The sequence below is a fragment of the Sorex araneus genome, chromosome 4, assembly GCF_027595985.1.
Source record: "Sorex araneus isolate mSorAra2 chromosome 4, mSorAra2.pri, whole genome shotgun sequence".
In the NCBI taxonomy this organism is placed as follows: Eukaryota; Metazoa; Chordata; class Mammalia; order Eulipotyphla; family Soricidae; genus Sorex; species Sorex araneus.
In genome coordinates, this window is record NC_073305.1 from 137,315,885 (window position 1) to 137,342,084 (window position 26,200).

The window sequence follows — 26,200 nt, forward strand, 5'->3', positions numbered from 1 at the left end:
CTTAGTTCCTAGCACCCCAAAAGCAGGGTCCTGGCAAGAGACTGAATGGACCCAGGGCAAGTTGTGAGTTACCCTGGCACTGAAATGGGCTAGGCCAAAGCACCACGATACTTAATTGTAAGTTAAGAGCATGGTCATGGACAAATGCTATCATGATCGAAAAAGTAACGACGAGATTAGGACTCTGTTAGGGTTAGGAAAGACTAATCAGGCCTGAGCACTGCAGTCTGAGATCTATAGTGAGATAGACCCAGGAGAGCAATCCTATAAGTTTAATGTATCTCTTACTGTGTCCATACAAGATAATTAATATTATGAAGAAATTCTGGGATTTCTTCATAATATTCTCCATAATAAAAAATGGGATTCTGCTCTTGGGTGGACCATCTTACTGAATGAGAATCTGTCCTAGTAGAAGCTTCCCTGAGGGAAAGACTTTACCTCTGTTGATTGTATGACCACACCTACGTGTAATTATTATCCCAAACCCTCATGATTTGGGCTTTAACTAAGACTGTATGGTCAGAAAAAAAGAAAAGAGGCAGAGGAAGAGGGAGAATCAGAGGAGAATAGAGATGATATTGGAATAAACTGCAATTGAGACCAACCAGCCTGGCCTTTGTTCCTTCCTTCTTCCACCCATCGCCAGCAACCTCTCCAGGGTGGGGGAAACGGCACGAGACCACTGAATGCAGGGGAAGAGAAGGAGAGAGAGAGAGAGAGAGAGAGAGAGAGAGAGAGAGAGAGAGAGAGAGAGAGAGAGAGAGAGAGCCGCAAGGCCCTTTAGTAAATACACAGATTATATTCAATATTTTCTTTATATTCATATATTTTAACTTTAATAAATGCCTCTTTAACAAATGGTGCTGGAAAACCTGGATAACCATGTGTAAAAAATTAAAGCTGGACCCATATCTTACACAAAAGTCAATTCAAAGTGGATCAAGGATCTTGAGGTCAGACCAGAATCTATAAGTCACTGAGGAAAATATAAGCTGACTGCTCCAAGATCTGACCTCAAAGATGTCTTCAATTATATGATGCCATTGGCAAAGGCTACAGAATCAAAAATAAATAGGATTACACCAAATCAAAAGTTTCTGCATGGCAGAAGAAACATGAACTTAAAGTAAACGATACCTAACAGAAGAATGGGAGAAAATATTTGTATTCAACACACCAGATAAAAGGTTGATATCCAGAATATATAAAGTACTCACAAAGATCATCAACATCAACAACAACAATATAAAAATTCAAAACCCCTGAGAAGAGTCAGAATATGTCTTGAACACCACAGGGTGTGGCCCAGCCTCCCTCAACCCCTATTTCTTTCTATATGCAAAGAACAGGTAGAATAACAGAAAATATCTAATAGCAGGAGATATAATAAAATTATACTATTAATTACATTAAACTTAAGCAATATAAACATACCAACAAGAGGAGATTCTTAGATTGGCTAAACAAATACGCTCTACTATATGTAGCCAATAAGAAACCCATTTAAACATAAATATGGTGAAAGTAAAAACATGGGAGAAAGTTATATTAGTAGCTATTTCTCCATGAGTATCTTATGAGTTAGCTGCCTGAACTTACATTTTAATACTTTACACCTATCTCCCAGTTCCTATTAATAAGCAATGAAGTGGAAATAGATAATACTGGCAAGTCTATTGCCAGCGTTTATAAAATTTGTGGCAAGTTATCTTGCTATTCTGAAACAAGGTTAAAATCTCAGACCCTCCAGCAGTCTTGACATGATACAGCACATAAATACTGATCAAAAAGAAAGCTGGTTGTTTTATCACATGAGGCTGACACCCAAGGACAGTAGATACAAGGGTCAGGAGGATTGCCCCATAGCTGGAAGACTGCTTCATGAGCAGAGGGGAGAAGGCAGATGGAATAGAGAAGGGATCACTAAGAAAATGATGGCTGGAGGAATCAGTTGGGATGGGAGATGCATGCCGAAAGTAGATAATGGACCAAACATGATGACCTCTCAGTGTCTATGTTGCAAGCCATAATGCCCAAAAGTAGAGAGAGAGTATGGGGACTATTGTCTGCCATGGAGTCAGGGGGAGGGTGGGAAAGGCGGGTATACCCGGGATATTGGTGGTGGGGAATGTGCACTGGTGGAGGATGGGTATCAGATCATTGTGAGATTGTAACCCAAACATGAAAGCTTGTAACTATCTCACGGTGATTCAATAAAACTAAAAAAAGAAAAAAAGAAAGCTGATTGCTTTGGTAGTAAACAGATGTTTATTATATTCTTCCTTAATCTATACATATTATATTCTCATACTAATATACATATAAGAATAAACAAGAGTTTAATTCAGCAAACTTTAAAAACAAAAGTAATTTTTAATCAAATATTACAAAACATTCCATTAAGATCAACTAGACACAGACTTATACAATCAAATAGGCCATAAATACTGGTTACACCTAATAGAATATAAAACACAAAATGTCAACAAGACAGTGTCAGGTAGATAACCTTCAGGAGCCAACAATTCAAGTAAATATTCTTTCGCCACCAATGCAGTTGGGAAGTCAAGTGTAAAAGGATTAAAACCACAAAAACTGAGTGATTCAGGCTTGCAACAGGATTTTCAGTCCCACAGACATAAAAAGCCTCCCATTACTTAGAGTTCAGTCACAATCCTCCCAGTCCATATGTAATTTACTAGCCATGAATCATTTTCACCAAAAGCAACGGTACATAGTTAAACAACTGAGTCTATCCAGGTGAATAAAGCTAACAAGTTAACTCAACATCAGAACTGTCCAGGAACAAAAATAAATTCTATTATTTTTCAAATAGGAAAATTGAATTTAGAATAGCATCTTTTAATATGCTACACTGAATCTAAGATGTCAATGATTATTAGACATTAATTTTTGCATTAATAAGATGATACCTATTAAATTTAGTTCAGTATTGATTTTAAGACACAACTGCTGGTGGAAAACTAGAGGGAACTATACTACTTAGAATCAGTAAAATATAGAATATTTTCTACTAATTTATTTTCTACCTTGGAGACAGTCTGATCCAATAGCAATCAACACCCTACTAAAAACATTCTCATGTAAGACTGTATACTATAATTCAACAGTTCTTTTCATTTGTTTGAAAAATATATAACTCCCAGTGTCAACCTAATATATGAGCTAATTACATTCTCCATCCTGCATATAAAATTAATTTCTATCACTAGGAAAATCACTGGAAGTTCTAAGGTTGTCATCTTACAACCACAGATTTTCATCTAATGCTCTAGTAAACAACAGTAACAGTATTGTCTCAGGTCATTCAGAATAAGTCCACTCTCACATGACAGAGACTGCAGAAAGAGAACAAGGAAAAACTTTGTTTTAATTGGGGGCTACTCCTGGCTCTGAGCTCAGGGAACATGCCCAGAGGAGCTTAGGGAACTGAGGTCTTGGGGATTGAGCATTCCATATGCAAAGCTACTTAAACTAACTCAAACTCATAAAATTCCAAACCAAACTTTACCAGTTTATATTAAATGAATGTTTCCATTTAAATCAGTTGTGCACTATTAGTTCTGTATCTGTGGGAGAATAATTCAGCTTTTAAGTAGAAAATATAGAAGTTCAAGTAGATTTCCCAAACTTGGCCTAACTGATGGACACTAAGACCGAATAACAGTCCTTGTTCAGACTTTCAGTGACTATTCAATATCATTATGCTCAAGGATATGGAGCCTTTAGGAGATAATATTAGACTGCCTGAGACCAAGGAGCAATTGCCTCTATTCAATTGGCTACGAATAGTAACAGGGATTGAGTCTACATTTCACCTTTACCAGACATAATTCAGAGTACTCAATATATGTTTATTTTGTGCCTAGGTATTATGGACTGTTTCTAATAAACTCCATCCTTTCTTCTGTGTACATATAATTATTGCATTATATTCCAATCCAATGCTTGGATTGTAATATAATAAATCACAGTGCCTAAAAAGGGGGCAGAGGAAGGGCATAGTGCCTGCCACAGAGGTGGGGTTGGGGGCAGTGGGAGGGGAACTGGGGATATTGGTGGAGGGTAGGAGATACTGCTGAAGGGACTGGTGGAACACTGTATATCTAAAACTCAATTATGAATAACTTTGTAACTCTATAATCACAGTGATTCAATAAAAGAAAATTTACACAAATACACACATAAGAATCTAACAGAGAGATAGTATAGGGGTTAAGACACTTGCCTTCCACAGGGACAATTACAGTTCCCCAGCAATGAATTACAGTCTCCTATACACCACCAGAAGTAATCCCTGAGCATAGAGGTAAGAATAAACCCTGAATACCTCCAGGTATGGCCCCAAAAGAAAACAAAAAGAACCTGTGATCGCATTGATTGATGCAGAAAGTATCTGTTATGTGTTCTCAATAAGATACAAGAAAATTCAGTTTCTGTGAACCTTTTTTAAAAGGAGATCAGTTAGAAAGACTACAAGGATAAACACGTGGAATAAAGGGAATAAAAGCCATGTATTACAGACTAATATATAAATGAAACTGAGAAGCTAGAGAGAAAAGGAATATAAACATCAACAAAATGAAAACCCACGTTGAAGATGAAAAAGAAAAATGAGTATTATAGAAAAACTTATGAGTACTATTAAAAATAAAATTGTTCACTAAGAATAAAAAAAGAGAAAATTAAAAAATAAGGGGGATGACATGTAGAGAAATGTAATACAATCCAATGATAATGAGAATTCTGAGGATTCCCCTTCAGCAGAGCTGGAGGTACCATAGCTCACTCCTGGCAACAATTAGTAGACAGAACAAGCCAGCTTTAATGCAAAGGCCCGCAGTGCTGATGGCCATCAGGACTTCCAAGGTGGAAGGCCACAAGGACTCCCAACCCTGCTGGGAAGAATTGGGTGGGGAAGGGTCAGAAGGTATGCAGGCAATGAAGTATCAGAGTATCAGGCTCAACCCTGAAGGGCAGGCAAGCACTCCAAACTGATGAGCTATCACTGAAGCACCTTTATAAAAATAGGCTTAGTTTTTGGTTATGTTTTGTTACTTTTTTTGTTTTGGTTCTGTTCTCTCCACACTCAGAGAATTCTTTTTTTTTTTTTTTTTTTTGCTTTTTGGGTCACACCTGGCATTGCACAGGGATTACTCCTGGCTCATGCACTCAGGAATCACCCCTGGCGGTGCTCAGGGGACCATCACACTCAGAGAATTCTTAGATAAGAGGGGCTGTCTGCGTATGGGCTAACAGCACTCAAATCTGAATTCGGGGACTCAGGCTTGCCAACCAAGTTCTAGTGAGCCTTGATAATAGGTAATTCTTTTTTTTTTTTTTGGTTTGGGGGTCACACTGGCAGTGCTCAGGGGCTACTCCTGGCTCTGCACTCAGAATTACTGCTGGTAGGGCTGGCGAGGGGGCGGGGGGCAGTGCAAGACGGGCTGTGGTGGATCAAACCTGGGTCATCTACGTGCAAGGTAAGTGCCCTAACCACTGTACTATTGCTCCAGCCCCAAGTATTTCTTTAAAAATACAAAGCATATGGATCCACAGAGAGCACAAAGCATCAAATGCATGCAAAGCATGAAGGAGGCCTAAGTTTGATATCTGGGATTGCAAGGGTCCCAGAGCAGATAGGAGCAACCCAAGGACTGAATCAGGAGCAGTCCAAGGCGTAGTCCAAAACCAAAAATAATAATACATATATATATGGCATTAAAAAATGTTTTCTTCTTGTAGAGTTTAATCAGTGCCTTGAATATCCTTGATATCAACCCCTTATCAGATAGGTAATTGGTGAATATCCTTTCCCATTCTGTAGATTGTCTTTGTATTTTGGTCACTATTTCTTTTGAGGTGCAGAAATGTCTTAGTTTAAGATAGTCCCATTTGTTTATCTCTGTTTTCACTTGCTTGGCCAGTGCCTTGTCATCTTTGAAAATAGCTTTGGCATCAATGTCATGGAGGGTTTTGCCAGCCTTGTCTTCCATGTACCTTATGGATTCTGGTCTGAAGTTGAGATCTTTAATCCACTCTGACCTGACTTTTGTACATGGTGTTAGGTAGAGATCTGAGCCCATTTTTTTGCATGTAGCTGTCCAGTTTTGCCAGCACCATTTGTTGAAGAGGCTTTCCTTGCTCCACTTCACATTTCTTGCTTCCATATCAAACATTAGATGATCATATATTTGAGGGTGTGTGTCAGAATACTCAAACCTGTTCCATTGGTCTGCAGCTCTGCCTTTGTTCCAGTACCATGTTGTTTAAATTACCATTTTGTAGTAGAGATTGAGGTTGGGGAGGGTGATTTCTCCCAATTTTTTCCCCAAGAGTTGCTTTAGCTATTCATGGGGGCTTATTGTTCCATATGAATTGCAGGAGTGTTTGCTCCATTTCTTTGAAGAATGTCATGGGTATCCTTATAGGGATCACATTGAATGTGTACAATGCTTCGGGGAGTATTGCCATTTTGACAATGTTAATTCTCCCAATCCATGAGCAGGGGTATCTTTCCATTTCCTCGTGTCCTCTTTTATTTCTTCAAGTAGCGTTTTGTAGTTTTCTTTGTACAAGTCCTTTACCTCCTTAGTTAAGTTGATTCCAAGGTACTTGATTTTCTGAGTCACGATTGTGAACAGGATTGCTTTTTCATGTCACTTTCTTCTCCCTCGTTATTAGCATATAGGAAAGCCATGGAATTTTGGTTGTTTTTTTTTTTTCTTTTTGGGTCACACCTGGCTCTGCACAGGGGTTACTCCTGGCTCTGCACTCAGGAATTATCTCTGGTGGTGCTCAGGGGACCACATGGGATGCTAGGAATCGAACCCGGGTGGGCCGCGTGCAAGGCAAACGCCCTACCCGCTGTGCTATCGCTCCAGCCCCTGGGTATTGATTTTATAGCCTGCAATTTTACTATACAAATCTATTGTTTTTAGGAGTTTTTTGTAAGAGGTTTTAGGCTTCTCTGAATATATTATCGTATCATCTGTAAATAGTGAGAGCTTGATTTCTTCCTTTCCTACCTTAATGTCCTTAATATCTTTTTCTTGCCTAATCGTTGTTGCAAGTACTTCCAGTACTGTATTGAACAGATGTGGGGAGAGTGGGCATCCTTGTCTCATCCCTGATCTTAGAGGGAAGGCTCTTAGTTTTTCCCCATTGAGGATGATGTTTGCTGTAGGCTTGTAGTAGATGGCTTTGACTATATTGAGGAAAGTCCGTTCTATACCCATTTTGGCAAGAATTTTCATCATAAATGGGTGCTGGATCTTGTCAAATGCTTTCTCTGCATCTACTGATATGATCATATGGTTCTTATCTTTTCTTTTGTTGAAATGATGGATTATGTTGATTGATTTCTGAATGTTGAACCATCCTTGCATCCCTGGGATAAATCCCACTTGGTCGTGGTGTACGATCTTTTTGATGAGTTTTCCAACCCCATCAGAAAATGGGGGGTGGAACTGAACAGAAATTTTCTCAAAGAAGAAATCTGAATGGCTAAAAGACACACGAGAAAATGCTCTACATCACTAATTATCAGGGAGATGCAGATTAAAATAACAATGAGATATCATTTCACACCACAGAAGACTGGCCCACATCCAAAAGAACAAAAGCAACTGGTATTGGTCCAGATGTGGGGAGAAAGGGATTCTCCTTCACTGCTGGTGGGAATGTCAACTGGTTCAGCCCTCTTGGAAAATAATATGGACAATTCTCAAAAAAATTAGAAATTGAACTCTCATTTGACCCAACAATACCACTCCTGGGAATATATCCCGGAAAGGCAAAAAGTTATAGTAGAAATGACATCTGCATATGTATGTTTATTGCAGCACTGTTAACAATAGCCAAAATCTGGAAAAAACCCAAGTGCCCAAAAACAAATGACCGGTTAAAGAAACTTTGGTACATCTACACAATGGAATACTATGCAGCTATTAGAAATGATGAAGTCATGAAATTTGCATATAAATGGATCAACATGGAAAGTATCATGTTAAGTGAAATGAGTCAGAAAGAGAGAGACAGACATAGAAAGATCGCATTCATCTGTGGAATATAAAGTAACAGAGCGGGAGACTAACACCCAAGAGTAATAGAGATAAGAACCAGGAGGTCTGCCCCACAGCTTAGAAACTGATCTCACATGCTGCGGGGAAAGACAGCTGAGATAGAGAAGGGAACACCTAGTAGAGGATGTTGGGAGGACCCATTTGGATTGAAAGATGCGTGCTGAAAGTAGACCATAGACCGAACATGAAGGCCACTCAATACTTCTATTGCAAACTACAACACCCAAAAAGAGAGAGAACCAAAGGGAATGCACTGCCACAGAGGCAGGGTGGGGTGGTGGAGGATGAGATGGGGGTGGTGGGAGGGATACTGGGAACATTGGTGGAGGAGAATGGGCACTGCTGAAGGGATGGGTAAACAATCACTGTGTGACTGAAATGCAAACACTAAAGTTCCTAAGTTTATAACTGTACCTCATGGTGATTCACTAATAAAAAATTTTTTAAAAATGTAATGGAAACAATAAGCACTATTTTTGTATAAGAAACACCCAAGCAAAAACACCAACATCTCTACATCAAAAGGGATTTTATTTTCTCTAGTGAAAACTAAATGACAATGGAATACTTTTCAGTACTTGGGGAGGGCAGGCATACCTGGCAGTGGGGCGGGCAGATCTGGCAGTGCTCAGGTATCACTCATGGAGAGGCACATATTGATGCCCAGAGATCAAACCCTGGTCAATCACGTGTAAGACAAACACCCTACATGCTGTACTATAGCTCTGGCCTAGAATAGTATTTTAAAAATTTTAAACTCCTGGGAAGATAGCTCCAAGAGCTAGTGCACGTGCTTGGTGTTCCAGAAACCCAGCAACACATAGTTCCTTGAGCAATGCTGGGAATGACTCCCAAGCTCTAAGTTGGGTGTAGCCCATGGGCACTGCTGGGTATGGAAGAGAAGGAAGAAAAGGTAAAGAAAGGCAAGGAGTAAGAGAAAGAAGAGGAGAAAGAGAAAGAACAAAATGACCAGAAAATAATTTTTTAAGGAAATGAATTAACAATAATACCGTACTGAGAAAGGATTAACAAGAATACCATATTGAGTCATTTTCATGAACACAAAAATAAACAAAAATTCATTTTCACTTACACAAGGCATCAGAAAAGTAACCCATATGCGTATCTCCTGAAATGGAGATGTTATCTGAGACCATCCACAAAACAAAGTCATCAAAACTGGAATTCAAGGATGGGTCCAAACAAATTGATACAAAAGTTGAGTTGATAATGATCTACTGAAATTTGAAACACAGCTAAAAAAACTGTAGAAGGAAATTTAAAACTATTAATCTTAAAAATTAATTTGGGAAGCCAAGAGTTCTGAAAATTTAAAATAGACTGTTAGCCAAAAAAAAAATTTTTTTTAATAAACTTAACACTGGTTTATGATACCATAAATTTTATATATAAAACCTTTATAATGCTCCACTGCACCCACCACTATATATGCTATTTAAAATAATTTCTGGGATCAGAGAGATAGCTGCAAAGACTGAAGCACAAACTTTTTATGTGGGAAGACCAATTCAATCACAGCACATAGTCCCCGAATATAGCCAGGTAAGACCCCAGAACAAACAAAAATAAATTGTTGGGTGTCTTTTGTGGTTTTTTTTTTTTTTTTTTTTTTTGTGTGTGTGTGTGTGTCTTGTTTTGGCTTTCTGGGTCACACCTGGTGATACTCAGAGTTACTCCTGGTTTTGCACTCAGGAATTACTCCTGGCAGTACTTAGGGGACCATATGGGATGCCGGGGATTGAACTTGGGTCAATGGAGAGCAAGGCAAATACACTACCTGCTGTACTATCCCTACGGCCCCTCCAAAGTAAGCTGCTGTTTAGTTTTCAGTTTAGTTTTTTACTTCTTGGATGGAGGATAAAATTATATACAAAGAAAATGTTTCTGTATACTATTTTTATGTACAAAAGAAAATTATATACAATTAAACTTTAAAACTTTTTAAAACTACAATGACTCAAAACATTAAGCGAACCACCTTTTCAGTTTTCTAACCTTTTTTATATCAAAATCATGAGAAAAAGTCAAACTTTTTCCCAACTTCACAACTTAGTGTTACATAGGATGTGAGAAATGCCTCTCTGCTACCTTCTTCCTACCTCCCCGTAAGCTTATTAATGTATAGGATATTTGGTTAGTGGATAGTATTATTGCTTTTTTTTTTTTTTTTAGAAAATACAGAGTCTTTCTTCTATGTGAACCACAGAGTAGTAAATGCTAACCTAATCTAGCCACCTTAATACAGCTCCACAGTTAATTATGTAAAGGTTGACTGAATAAGGTTACAGATTATACATGGTTTAGAGCAGTACTTAAAACTTTTCATACTCTTGGAGCCGGAGCGATAACAGAGCGGGTAGGGCGTTTGCCTTGCACGCGGCCGACCCGAGTTCGATCCCGGCATCCCATATAGTCCCCGAAGCCAGGAGTAATTCCTGAGTGCAAAGCCAGGAGTAACCCCTGAGCATCGTTGGGTGTGACCCAAAAAGCAAAAAAAAAAAAAAAAAAAGAAAAGAAAAGAAAAACTTTTCATACTTTCGACCCTTTTAATCAGTAATTTTTTAAGGCTACATAGGTATATAAAATAAGAGTGCAAATCAAGTATTTAATAAATCATAAACTGATCTTAAAACAAATGTTTTTTAAACTCATATAACTAAACATGGAGTCCCAGCTCACAATGTAAGAAATAGGGTTTTAACCTTTATTGCAAACCACAACACCTAATTAGAGAGAGAGAACAAAAGGGAATACCCTGCCACAGTGGCAGGGTGGGGTGGGGGGAGATGGGATTGGGGAGGGTTGGAGGGATGCTTGGTTTACTGGTGGTGGAGAATGGGCACTGGTGAAGGGATGGGTTCTCGAACTTTGTATGAGGGAAACATGAGCACAAAAATGTATAAATCTGTAACTGTACCCTCACGGTGATTCACTAATTAAAAATAAATTAAAAATAAAGAAATAGGGTTTAAAAATCGATTAAACCACTATATCTGTATGTATATATTTTATCCAACACAGACAAGCAGATAAGACTCAAAATGGGGATTGAGGGAAGGGAAAGTGAGACACTGGTGGTGGGACTAGTGCTGGAATACAGTATGCTTAAAATTCAACTATGTAAATCATTATGTCTTAGTAAAAAACACCAAAAGTTTAATTAAATTTTTTTAAAAAAGAGTCAAAACAACAGGGACTGAGGAGATCATACAACAGCAGGGAAGTCAATTTTCCTAATATATGAAGAGGTCCTTGTAATCAATGATCACAAAATCAAGAATCAAAAAATAGGCAAGCAGTACATTGAAAAAAAATACAAATGGCACTTAAGCAATTGGAGCAAATGCTTTCACTCATTCAAAATGAATTAAGTTTAGAACATTATCTTAGTACAGATAGAGGAAAAGTATCATATTGCTGATAGGAATACAAATACAATTTCTGTCACTTGATTAAGTTGTTGCAAACTTTTTTCCTCCTCTGGGTCACGCCAGGTGGTGCTCAGAGCTTATTGCTGGTTCAGCTGTCAGGAATCACTTCTGGAAGACTTGGGGAACCATATGTGGTGCTAGGGAGAAAATCTAGGTACACTGTGTGCAAGGCAGGCACCCTAGCCCTTTGTAAACATTTTTAAAGGTACCATACAAGATCTATTCAGCCTGTTGTAAGCTATTGGTAATTTCAAAAAAAATAAAAAATAAAAAAGCTGTTAGAAGAACTAAGACAGGGGTTAAAGCACAAGCATTTCATGCTTACGACTTGGTTGAAACCACAGAACCAAATGGCAACCCCTTACATTTCCAAGTTTAGCCTTTCCTATAAGCCCCCAAACACTGCAAGGGTGACCCTGGTGGTTCCTGGCACCACAGGGTCCAACCACCACCACACTCTCAGTTCCTAGCACTTAACCATCCTGCCTAGTTGATCCAGCAGTGTCCTCAAGCACCCGAAAATGACTTGAAAGACTCACCCCCCACCAATGATTAGAACTGTCTTTTTAACTGAATTCTATTAATTTAATGAAGCACAGAGGTAGGCAAGATAAAGAATGTTGGATGATAAACAGAGTAGTCAAGCTCCATCTGTTAAGTACAGGTGCTTTAGTAAATTATTCATTGAATAAATATGGACCAGGGATGACCAAGATAGATGTAGATGAGATGAAACAAGACCAATGAATTCACTGAATTTAAACTGTTGAATAAACTTCTTATGAAAACACTATACTTTTCAAGAACAGGGAAATAACCTGACACACAGCCAGAATGTTTCCTGAAAACTCAGGCTGCCCAGCAATAGTGATTAACTGCTACACACTCAGGAAATCATTTCTGACTTCAGATTTGACATGTGATTTGTTTTAGCTATGGTATAGGTAAAAATACGAGGCATACTTCCACTTGCTGCTCCTAAAAACCCACTATCTCCAGATTAAGGTTGGTCTACTGGAGATACATGGGCTTCTACCTCCAAAGCCAACTGTCAGCACTGGATCAACCAAGCTCCAAGTGACTGAACAAATGATTGTAGCAACAGAAAAAAGACCATTCCAGAAAAATGGGTTATAGCAAATGGTTACTGCTTTTACAACAATAAGTTCTGGGGAAGTATGCTATGCAAAAGCTAATTAAAAGTGGGAAAATAAATTTTAAAATATTTTGTGACCAGAGCAAAAGTACAGTGGGTAGGGCGTTTCCCTTGTACCCGGCAGATCTCCAGAGCCTGCCAGGAATGATTCCTGAGTGGATCTAGGAGTAACCCTGAGCAATACTGGTTGTGAAAACAAACAAAAAAATTGATTCTTCTCTTAAATTTCACCATGAAAATATATGTTCATATACTACTTGTTCAATTAAACTCTAAAAATATTTTACATTGAATTACTTCATAAAGTTCTATCATCTTATAACCACATACACAAAAAATTCAGTCTAAATGAAAAAATAATTTGAGAGTACCCAATACTATTAAAGAAAAAAATAAGTCACTGAAGAGTACCAGAGTATAATATCCCACTTTAAAAAAGGGCAGGAAAAATATTTATGATTACTATGCTATCTCAATACTGACTATTATTAAGTTCTGGAAAAGTTAAGAGATATACATCAAGATTTTGCTCCTCTGTTTAGGCACGTAATGGCCTACTACATATTCCTTCATTTTAATCCTCACAAAAAATTAATAAATTTATGTGAAATTTAAAGTAAATTTAATTAACATACCCATGCATCATTTCCTCATCTGTAAAATAGAAACAACATTATCTATATTAGAATTATGAGGAGTATACATTTAGAAGACGTCACAAAGTAAGGACTCAATAAATGGCCAATAAGTGTGGGAGAGATACCACAGGTGTTAAGACACTTGCCTTACATTCTACTGATCAAGGCTTAACCTTTGGTACCACATATGTTTCCCCAGCATCACAAAGGGTCATTCCTGAGCACAGAGTCAGGAATACTATGTCTGAAGATCGCTGGATATGGACTAACCTCCCCAAAATAAAGTACAAAATTTCATTTAATAAAATTATGTATTCTCAAAAAATTAGAAATTGAGCTCCCATTTGACCCAGCAATACCACTGCTGGGAACATGTCCCAGAGAAGCAAAAAAGTATAGTTGAAATGACATCTGCACTTATATGTTCATCACAGCACTGTCTACAATAGCCAGAATCTGGAAAAAACCCGAGTGCCCTAGAACAGATGACTGGTTGAAGAAACTTTGGTACATCTATACAATGGAATACTATGCAGCTGTTAGAAAAAAATGAGGTCATGAATTTTGCATATAAGTGGATCAGCATGGAAAGTATCATGCTAAGTGAAATGAGTCAAAAAGAGAGAGACAGACATAGAAAGATTGCACTCATCTGTGGAATATAGAATAACAGAGTAGAAGACTAACACCCAAGAATAGTAGAAATAAGTACCAGGAGGTTGACTCCATGGCTTGGAAGCTGGCCTCACATTCTGGGCAACTCAGAGAAGGGAACACCAAGTAAAAAGTGGTCAGAGGCCATGCGGGGGGAAGGGTGATGTAGACTAGAGACTGAACACAATGGCCACTCAACACCTTTATTGCAAACCATAACACCTAATTAGAGAGAGAGAACAAAAGGGAATACCCTGCCACAGTGGCAGGGTGGGGTGGGGGGAGATGGGATTGGGGAGTGAAGGAAGGATGCTGGGTTTATTTGTAGTGGAGAATGGGCACTGGTGAAGGGATGAGTTCTCGAACTTTGTATGAGGGAAACATGAGCACAAAAAAATGTATAAATCTGTAACTGTACCCTCACGGTGATTCACTAATTAAAAATAAATTAATTAAAAAAATAAAATTATGTAAATTGTTTTGAAATAACTAGCTCCTATTTTTAAGGCTTTAAATTACCAAACAAGGTGTGATTCATCAAAATTAATTTGAAGCTCGAATGACTTCATTAAAAAATTAAGACATTATTAACTAAAATCTGAGAATATACATGGAAAAATATAGTGAAAAGACAAAAACTGAGAAATAACAGTACATATTTACAAAATCCTCAATAGGTTTATAAAGCAAAGTTTTTGTGCATGCTATAAATTCACAAAAGGTAAAAAAAATGATCTCAGGCACATACACACTTTCAATGTGTTCATTTTTGGAAAAGAAGGTTATTTCCTGAGAAACGGACATAGCCAAATTTGCAGCATTGGAAACTGTAGTCACTACTTGATTAATGGCTTACCACTGTTTCTTTTCAAGTCAAAATCTGGATTGGACACTTATCTGTCTAAGTACATGGACATATGTACACATGCCATACAGGCGCGCATACACACCAACAGTTAAAATAGAAAAATTGGGCCTAGGCACATGTCTATAAAGAATTTAAATTTGGAAGGCCAGAGAGATAGCACAGCAGGTAGGGCAATTTGCCTTAAACATGGCCCATCCTAGTTTGATCCTGACATCCCATATGGTCCCCTGAACCCACTGGGAATGATTCCTTAGCAGAGCCAGGAGGAAGCCCTTAGCACAGTCAGTGTGACACCACCCCCAAAAATTAATTAAGAGAATTCAAAGTTAAGAACACAGCTTTAAGGGCTGGCATGAGGGCCCTGAGTTTAATCCCTGGTACCACACGACCTTCCAAGCACCACTGAACCTGAGCATCAAGAGTGGTCCCCTGTCACCTGTCCACTACTTGGCAGCTTCAGCTGTGTGTTAAAACAGATAATTACCAGGCCTGTAGAGAGTGACTAAAGTCTTACAAAGTTTTATAGAACAACGTTCAGTATTTGAATTTGTCTTATTATGAGTAAGTGGTACAAAAATTCCATTTTTTAATTTCAATTTCATTGAAAAACTGTGAAGAATGATGAGTACATATAAGCTAATGTGGTACAGTTTTGAAGATAAAAGGGTAAAGAATGTAACTTGTATGAAGGGCAAGAATGTAATTTGTTATTATATATGCCAGACATTTGTTCATTTTCTTATTTAATCAAATTCCAATGAGGCAGCAATTACTAAAACTCATTTTACAAAGAAATAATTAAGGCTCATAGAAGTAAGGTCACTTGCTAAGGGTTATTAGACAATATGGAAGATATGCAGGTAGGTGAAAATACAAAAGGATAGTGTCATCTGACTACTTCTAGAAAAAAATAATCTCAGTGTATCTAAGTCTTTTGACATTAATATGCAAGGTTTATGGGAAACCAAGGGAATAGTTTTTAGGAAATGGGTAGAAGAGTCACTGAAAGTTTTTTAAAATGCTGATTATTTGAGTTATTGTATAGAAGGATTTACCAATTTCAATGCAAAGATTCACCCCCACCTCCCTCATTCCCAATATATTAACCAAAATAAATTACTTACTTGAAATTGAGAAAAACAATTTTGAGAGAAATCTTCCTCAGATATATTATTCCATAGTTTTAAAACAAATAATATGATGACAGTTTAATTTTTAGGTTGCTTTTATGTGGCTTGTCTTGCTTTTTATTCTGAAATGAAATTTAGATTAGTCATTTTCTTGTTCTGAGAAACTAGGAGTATGCCAACATGTTTTAACTTTACATTTTTTTCACATATCAACATGTATTTTTACTTACAAAGTTTTTCATTTCACCATCTCAAACAAAACCTAATTTAATATAAAGTACTTTGAAGTGTAAATATATATGCAAAATCAGAGATTTCTTTTAATTCTTGTTATACTTCCTTGGTAATTATAATAAATTAAAGAAAATGGAAAATTCTTATTGTACTGTTATATATTACACAAGCATTTTTGAGGTAACATGCTTTCTTTTATTATTTGTATTATTTATATAGTAAATGATCTCTCAACCCAAATAAAACTAAGTAACTTCCCCTAAGGAAATTGTCCTCAAATTCGTAGTATTTCCCACAACTATCAATTAAAAAGAAAATAAGAGTTGGACCCAGAAAGCCCAAAAACCAAACAAAAACATCTTCAAATGTTAATTATGATCCTTTTTTCCTCAGAATTTACTTTATTATGCATGTATTCCATTTCTGTAGCAGAAGGGTCCAGTTTTCCAATACAAATTAAATAAAATTTTTGTTCAAAAAAATAAAATATTAAAAAAAAACTGACAGAGAACTGGAAGAAACACAGATGATTTGGAAAACTTAGAAGAGCAAAGCAATTTTAAAAAAACTCCACACTAAAAGGTTAAAGAGACTGTCACTAAGAGTGCATTACTTTTATTTCTAATTTGTTTTCGTGTTAAAACTGCATCCATTTTAGGGTTGAAGAAGTAGTACAGGAAGCAAGGTGCCTTACATATAGGTAACTCTGGTGTGAATCCCTGACACCATATAAGGTTCCCCTAAAACCACCAGGTGTGTGATCCCTAAGTAGAACCAGAAGCCCTGAGCACCAGTTGGTGTGGATGAAGCCTCCATTCCCTATCCCCACCTGTATCCTGACACCACTCATGCATTCATATTATGTAAGGATAGTAGAGTTTTTTAATTTATGCCTGTTTCTATTTTTTCTGTATCTTACCTGGAAGCAATACCATAACACAGTGTTACCCAAATTTCACCATGCCTTAACTCCTATCATCTCTTCTTATTTAGTGTCATTGTAGTATTAAAAATGGCAACTAGATATATATTCATCCCATATTTTAATGTTTCTTGTATCTTTGGTATCTTGGGTCGGGGGCAGTGGAGTCATACCTGGTTGTGCTCAGGGCTTACTCCTGAAGGGGACCACATGGGGTGCCAGAGATTGAAGCCAGGTCAGCTAAGTACACCCAATCACTGTACTATCTCCTCAGCCCCAAATGACAATAACTTTTGAAGTGTATTTAATCCAAGTCTATTTCACTATTATTTTTTAAAAAACAAATTTTAACCCTATCAAAAGCAAAATCCAGAGAAAGAATATGGGAGAATTTAAAAGGTCTCCCAATATAATCTTTCTCTTTGGAAAACTGTGAACTTACAGTTCAAGTATCAATGTTTGTTTATATTTGTCCTAAATTCCTAATATTTATTACTTTCTTACAGGAGATAGCTACAATAACCTCAAAGTATGTCCTACTATAATCTATTTCACAGGAAGATTCTAAGCACCACTGGGTACAATAGGCCCTTCTAACATTTCTAAACTTTATACATATACATGTGAAGTTACTCTGTATTAACATGTTCAATTATCAATGTCTTCCTCCAATTTTCCCTCTGGTTTGGTAGAGCAGTAGGATGCAGTAAGAGTGTCAAGATTCACAATTTTTATAGCCAGCCCCATACCGTCCATGAGACTCAACAAATTCCTGACCCTTCCTAGCTAAACTTTGGCTTTCTTCCTATACACGAGGGAAATTGATTAGAAGTGTTTCCCAACTCTTCATTCTGAGCAATATAACAATATTTGGAGACATCAACATAATACTTGAGAAAAATTTATACCTAAAAGAAGTTTGTAAAACACAAATGCATTTAAAAATCCAGTTTTTTTAAACATCAGGAACAGTATTTCAAAATAACGAGTTTAGCTTTATTTTTGCAGAACATACATGTACTATTAAGCAGTCATCTTGCAGCAAAGTCGGTGGCATATCAGATACATGTGGCTAGGAGGATCCAGTACAGTCCTCGAGTTGGACCACTCAAGACAATATCCTATTCTGTATTCTCATCAGTGTACACTTCGTGAACATTCTCTTCAAACATCCAGAATACAAATTCCAAAGGCAGCTCTATCTATAATCCCATTTCTAGCAAGAGGGAGATGCACACACCAGGCCCAGAAATAGATTTCAAGAAGTAAAGCACCTTCTTTAATACACTTAATAGAGCAGTTACAAGTAAAGGAGCAGTTACATGCCATTTGCTTAAAGGAACCCCACAGCCTTCCTCCAGACATCATTTTACAAGACCATCCTCCCCAGTGAGTCAACCAATATCAACTAGAAGTTCTGAATTACATGATCTTTACAAAACAAAGTATTGCAGTAATTATTGGGCAACTATTTACACTTACTCTGACCTTTTCTTTCTGTTCTTTTTACCACTTCCTGTAAACATCACTTTAATTAAAAAATTTTTAATTAAAAAATTAACTTTGAGAAGGTACTATGGTAACTGGTAAAAATGGTCAAAAATTATAAATGAGCACACTAAAAATGTTAGTCTCTCACCTTTGTTGTGTAGACCAGGACTTCTGAAATGTTTCCTACTCCCCTACACCTTTTTGCCATGGATTTTTACTTGAATATACCAACCCCCACCCCCAGTAGACAGGTATATAAAAACATGTATACAAATCAAACATTTACTGATGATAAATACATTTAGGAACAAATTTTTTTTAATTTGTGACCCAGTATGATCCCATATGGGTTTGCAAGCCCCAGTTTAAGAAACCAGGTTTTAGGCCACAAGTTCCCAGTACAGGAGGCAAGTAAGTACCAAACTTCATGTGGTACACACGAACACACACATCTTTTTAAAACCAAATGTACAGCATACGTTTAGTCTTGGGTTCTACTATTTTTCTGTTATTGTACCTTAGACATGGCACAAGAGCAGCACATATAGCTTTGTCTTGTTATTTTTAAAGGCTACCCAAAGTTCCACAGAACAGATAATCATAATTTACCTAAACACCCTATTGGTTTATGTTTGGGCTGATTCCAATCTTTTGCAATGACAAATAATGATGCCATAAATACCTTACATAGTCATTTGACATACATATGAGACATCTTAAAAGATAAAACTGAGAATAAAGTTGCCAGATCAAAATATATGTGCATTTAATTTTTCATTTCCAGATAGTTTTCCACAGAAGTACTTTATAATCCCACCAGCAAAGTATGAGAACACCCATTTCCCCCCTTCCATAGTATAATTTTTCCCAAATTATACTATGTAATCTTTGCTAAATCGATGTGATCAAGTTTATTAGTTTTAATTTTCATCTTCATTATGAAATTTATGAAAACATCTTCTCATCTAAATTTTTTTCACTTGTTTTTTGTTCTTTTTCATTTTGTTCTTGTTCATTTGTTCATTTCTTTTTTTTTTTTTTTTCCATTTTGGGGTCACACAAGGCAGTGCTTAGGTACTATATCTGGTGGAGGAAAAAGGGAACCATACTATGATGTGGATCGAGCCTGCAGCTCTGACAAGCAAAGCATGCACACTGAGTCATAGGGCTCTGAGTTTCTACTAAATTATTTTCTGGGAGCTTTTATGTATTTTAAAAGGAATTTAGTCCTTTAAAAAAAAATGTAACAATAAGTTTTATCAGTCTCTTAGCTTTGTGATTTTTCTCTCTATGCAAATCTAATTTTTATGTTATAAAGTCAGTATTCTGACTTTAGTTCTATTTCATACTTCATTTGAAACTTCTAGGTTATATTAATAATAATCATCACAAGTTTTCAAATTCAAACTTTTTGACTGTTTCCCAGATAAATTATCAAATAGTTATTCTTTTCCCTATTCATAGGTAAAGATAGCACCCATTAACCTCTATTAAGTTTTTGTATGTATTTGAGTCCATTTCTGGTCTCTACCATTTCACTGTCAAGCTACTTTTCAAAACATTTCAAAATTAAAATCAGTTTATACATCTATGGATATAGTTAAACCATAAATCACTTGTTTAGTTTAATATAAAAATAATTTTGTCTCTCCAAAACTGAATTTACGTAGTGAAACTCAATATTACCATTATGTAATCATTCATTTGTTTAGTTTTTAGTTTGGAACTCAATATGAACCTCAAAAAAAGTTTTTTTTACTACATTTCTGTACCATAAGGAAAGTGAGCTTTTCCTTAATTTTTGATAGTTCTTTTCAAATCATAAAATCAATACATGTTTTCTGCATAAAATCTGAAAAATAAAAAATATATCCCCCAGAGATAATCAGACTATATGCTTTGGTACATTTTTCCTTCATTTTTAATAAATGAGTATTGTAAGTTGATTTTTCACTTAATTTCTGACATAATTTTCCCATATTGTTCTTCTAAAACATGACATTAATGACAAATATCCTGCTATAGAATATGTTAATTTATGTGACCATTTCCCAGTTGTTAAATATTTATTTTCTCTCTGATAACTCTCTGGTAACTCTCACCTATTTGATAAATTCTTGCAAAAATGCTCACATTTCAAGCACAGCAATGAGCATTAACTGTATAATGGTACATAAAAATGAACACATAACCAGCATTTATGGAGGTTATTGGGGAAAAAAAAACTATCTTCAAAATATATAGTTACAACTATAGAAAATACTATGAAGGAACATTTATGGAGCCTTGAGAGTCTATGACAAGGAAGGCTTCTCTTAGGAACAACATATTGGAGTTTAGGTGAAGGATAAGGAAAAACATTCTAGGCAGAGGGAACAGCAGGTACAAAGGCCTCATTGTAAGAGGGAGCATGGCAAGAATACGGGACTGAAATAAGGCCAACATGGCTGGAACACAAAGAGTAAGGCAAGAAGAAAATGCCTCAACCATGAGTAGATAGAAAGGTAGGGGCCAGACTACACAAGACCTTGTAAGACAGTTTGATGCCAGTCACCACTAAGAAATGTAGTTGTCCTTATCCTAAATGCAATGGAAATCTACAGAAGCATATCAAGTAATAGGGTGCTATAATAAGGTTTACATTTTTTAAAGATCCCTCTAATTACAGTATGAAAAACGGATTAGAAGGGGACAGAATGGGTTGGGGTTGCCAAGATTAGGAGGCTTCTATGGTAAAAGCATCCAAAAATGCTAGTGGTTTAGACTAGAGTGGTGATGGATAATGAAAAGAAGTGGATGATTCAAAACAAAGATATTTTTCCCAAAAGATTTATATTCATAAAGCCCTTAAAACTAGAAATATTGGGACAGATAAAAATTATATTTCAAGGATTCCGATTTTGTATTTTTCTATTGATATTGCCAAGCTGCCCTGTTGAGACATTTTCTCTTAATTTATGAATTATCTTCTGTTCCTCTATCAGAATTTAAAAAGCTTTGTAAAGTTCCTTCAAAATGATGTAATCCATATTTCCTTCATGAAGCCTTCCCTGACTCCCCTTTATGCCCAAAGAACAATCACTGAATGTGTCCTTTGAGACCTAATTTTATCTTATACACATTTCTAATATATTCAATTACTTTCGACATGTCTACCATATTGTAAGCTGTGGAAGATGAAAAGTTTTTCTTAGACAGAACCTTAAAAAATGTTTAGCAGATTCTGAAACCTGGAAGAACTGAGCCACATGTTACCTGATTGTATTCACATAAAATTAGTTCAGATTTATGAGGGGCTCCTGGCTTAAGCCTCTGATTTGCTGAATGTGTTTCTAAATCAAATAGCCAAAAAGAATTTTAATTTAAAAATAAGATTTGCTACCCAGTAGGCCTTCAATTTCCAGAATAAAGTGACCAATATATTAAAAATAATACGTCAAATCATCTCCATAATGCTATGGAAAGACAGTTCTAATAACTATACCTAATAGATCGATGTTAAAATATATTTAGCTCTTTTAGTAAAAATGGGTTATGTGGGTGAGGATGTGGCTCAGTGGTAGAGTTTATGCCTTTCATGTGTGAGATCCTGAATTTGATCCTAGTTCTGACAAAAAAAGAAAGAAAAAAGGTAAGAATAAAACTTTTATTAGAAAACATTTAAAATCTGAGTTAGTGATGTTTTCAATAAAATGTTAATCATATATTTTTCTTTCCACTTTCCTTTCTCTTTTCCACTTTTTTGGGGAGTGGGGGGCTCACATGTTGCTCCAGGTGGTGCTCCAGGGATCATGTGTGCCAGGGACTAGACCAGGGACTGCCATGTGCAAAAGTGTACTCTGAGCCCCTTAAAGCTATCTAGCCTCAAATGTTTTTTTCAAATGTCTTTTCAGGGCTGGAGCAATAGTAAAGTGGGTAGAGCACTTGCCTTACACATAGCCAACCCTGGTTCAATGCTCCTACCCTAACATGGTCCCCAAGCTGGCCAGAAATGACCCTGAGCACAGAGCCAGAGTAAGCCCTAAATATCACTGGATGTGGTAAAAAAAAAAAAAGAAAGGTTTTTTTTTTCAAATAAATTTTTTCTTTCATATTACTGAGTTTTGATTTTTAAATTGTACTCAGCTCAAACTTATTTTTTTGTTTGTTTGTTTGTTTTGAAACCACATCTGGGGTGCTCTCAGGACTTTATGCTCAGGAATCACTCCTGGCAGTGCTGGAGAGACCATTTGGGATGCAAAGGAATAGGGGTGGAGGACTACCAGGTATGCATCAAATCAGGGCTGGCAGCATGTAAGGAAAGCACCCAAGTCCCAGCTACTATCTCTCTGGCCCTCATATCTCTCTGGCCTTAATAATTCACAGACTTACACGTAGAAGTGAAATATTAAGATACTTCATAGATTTAAAAATCATCTTTATAAATTATAAAACTTTTAAAAACATTAAAATCATAAATTTCTTATTTTGAAAAAACTGATTCCATGTTTAGAAGTTAGCATCTAGGAGAATCTAAAATTTTCACAAACTGAAGGGAATTAAGGGGAAATTGGCAGAGTTCCTTATAGTAATATTAAAGACAAGCAGCTCCCTCTATAGTCTGCTTGGCCTACTTTGTTTAATTACTTGCTTTGTGAACATCTCACTCACACTCTTCTATTTACTCCTACTCAGCATCTCAGCAGGGAAGCTTTTTGAAAGGATAATTCTGTTTAACCTGGTGCTGAGAAAACTGAGAATGCTAGCTGTCTAAGCTCAACTTGCTCTGAGTTATATCAAGCAAGCAAGTGGGATAGGAAAATTGGATCGCTTCCTAGGTTCACCTGATTCCTGTCTTCACAATGAAGTCTTAGGATTTTCTTTGAAATGAATTCCCAAAGTAGTCACATCCCTATTTAAATCTAACTGAAAGATACTGTCCTATACTTTAGGTACTTTAAAACCCTACTCCTCTCTATTAAAACAAGTTGTCAAAACGTTAATATTTCTCATTATCTTTTTAAGTCAAAACAAGGTTCAACATATTTTAGAAATTGGTGAGAGAAAAGATATTTTAAAAAGGTAATTCCATTACTTATGAAGAAAATTTACATGATTCATTCAGGAAAACAATACCTTCAACCAGCAAATTATAAGTCCATCAGAATTTACATTCAAATTTGAATGCCACTTTTTTCACTTTTCAAATTTTGCCAACTTAAAACCTGAGTGAGTGCTATTAAAGTATAAGGATTTGATTTCATAAATTACTGAAACTATGCCTTTAAAACATAGGACAATCAGAATTCAGCTGAACTATTTTCTAAAGCAGAAAAATACTTTTCGTAAAATTATAAAACCGAACTAGTAAAAATGTTTTAAACCAATCAGGTAAGATCTCGCAAATCTGAAAAGGTCATTATTTAAAAGAAAATTCTATTTTTCAGTTGTAAAGCAAACCCTGTTTAAAAAACCTTTTCTCCAAACCAAGGTAAGGAATGAAGAATCAAATTTGATTATTTATAATAAATTACTTTACTTAATAGGCTTGTGTTATTATTTTCATTAATTTATATGAAAGTTTGCACTTTAGATTATAAATGACTTTAAAAAATTTTAGCACTCAGTTTTTACTTAAGTAAAACTAATCTCTTATTTTCAAGTTTTATTTTACTTTGGAGTGGAGTCATTTTACTTGCGTATAGAATTCAGATTTAAATAATCTTAGAGTGTTTGTTTACACTCAATTAGTTTAATTTTATTAGCAGTTTCTAACTACTAAATATGATGGCTTGACTAGCTGCAAACTAAATACATGCCAGTGAATTCAATTTTTTTCTCAAGCTGAAGAAACAAAATTTTTTATTTCAAACTGTGAATTATATTTACCACTAGTGGATTTGAAATTCCTTAACAGCTTGGAATTTGGGTTCTTTGCAATTAAATTTTATAATTTTAAATTCATCAAAAATTGTACATTTAAAGGCATATTTTTAAAAGATAGTTTTGGTTTGCTTTCTTTAAAAAGGGGAGGAGGGCTAGTGATCTAAGATACTTAGAAGAAAAAATTATTTCTTAGAATAATTTACATTTTTTTATACGTAAAAAACATCACTAACAAGATATGAAAGTATTTCACAACCTTTGTATTTTAACATTTTATCACATAATAGAATTACTACTAGCTCATACAATTCATTAATGACCACAAACTATTTTATAAAACTGCTTGAAAAATCAGTCAGATGTAATAGCTGTACAAAGGGAGAAGTATAAAACTATGTATAAAGTAACTAAAAGCAAACAAACTAATATACAGCAATAGCAGTAAAACGCTTATACTGGCATATCACTGTTAGCATTATAGTGTGGAAATCTGATTGAAGAGTATTACTTATATATCAACGTCACTATCTTATTCATTCTCTGCACCTGATGTGAGAACAAACAGTATCATTTTGTATTCTGACATTCCAATTAGAAACAAAGGTGGCACCACTACTGTATTATAAGGGCAAAAGATCTGGCTTTCAAATGTGTTATTGCTTCTGTTTTCCAGTCTCCAACGTTGCACGTGTTACACTTGAAACAAATTTTTAACAGCAATCTAACTCTCCATTTTACAAGGTCCATAACAAAACCTTTATCGCCATTAAAAGAGAGAGATAGTCCACAAATCTCACAACACCATTGAAATTTTTAACAAAGAGAATTCACGTCTAAAGGCAACTGCTAGCAGTAAGTGCCTGTGTTTGGGAAAACCCTATTGCTATCTGAATCCACAGAAACAGACCATAGTAATAAGATGAATGGTGATTAGGGCAAGGAGCATCAAGTGGGAAATGCTATCTAAAATCCCATAGGGCAATACAGAGCTAGACGTAAAAGCATCCTTTTCTGGGGCTCAGTTTTAGCTTTTCACGTCGGCAGCTCAAAGCGTGTAGAAAAGCAAAACAATTCAAAGCACCTAGTAAATCTAGCAGCTATCCTTTTCATGTTACAAATTCCCAAGAGTTTTTGAAAACGTAGCTTGTCATTGCTATCTTCCCATCCTCCTCGTGCTTCAAATACGGTAGGTTTGGTTTTGTTTGCCTATGTAAATATTTGAAACGCTGACCTACAGCCCCTCCGAGGAGCGTTTCTTTCTTTCTTTCTTTCTTTCTTTTTTAAAAATGTGTTATTGGGTTTCACTGGGGTGCCGAAGAATCAGCCCCGCTATGTATGCCGGGCGCTTTGGCGCCGGGTAACAGAAACGCGCGTTCTCCACTTCTATGGCCGCACAAGCCCAGCACCCAGGGATGCTACCCGGTGCCTCCAGCAGGAAACTCGCGGCAGCAACCACGACCCGCACGCAGCAGAACCTAACCCGCTCACTTGAATGAGAAAGAAAAGCTGCCCCCATCCATCAGCCCCCACCCCCCACCCACACCCCCCCCACACCACCACCACCACTACCCCGCTCCCGTCTCCAGTCCGCGGCACCTCCGGATGCGGCGAGGGGGCGCGATGGACCACGGAGCTGACACTTCCCCCTCTCCCCCTTCTCAAGAGCCGGCTCCACACAGGCG

At 36.5% G+C, this 26,200-nt stretch overlaps 1 protein-coding gene across 4 annotated transcripts in view; it reads right to left on the bottom strand.

Moving 5' to 3' along the window:
- REV3L (REV3 like, DNA directed polymerase zeta catalytic subunit) overlaps window positions 1-26,200 on the bottom strand; it is a 194,816-nt gene that overhangs the window by 167,729 nt on the left and 887 nt on the right. Inside the window, exon 1 of one of the 4 annotated variants that reach the window (XM_055134575.1) lies at window positions 16,001-16,131. The exons of the other annotated variants lie outside the window; for them this stretch is intronic. The gene's annotated coding sequence lies outside the window, so the exon portion shown is untranslated. Of the gene's footprint in view, window positions 1-16,000; window positions 16,132-26,200 lie in introns of those variants that run through there. 4 annotated transcript variants of the gene reach the window in all.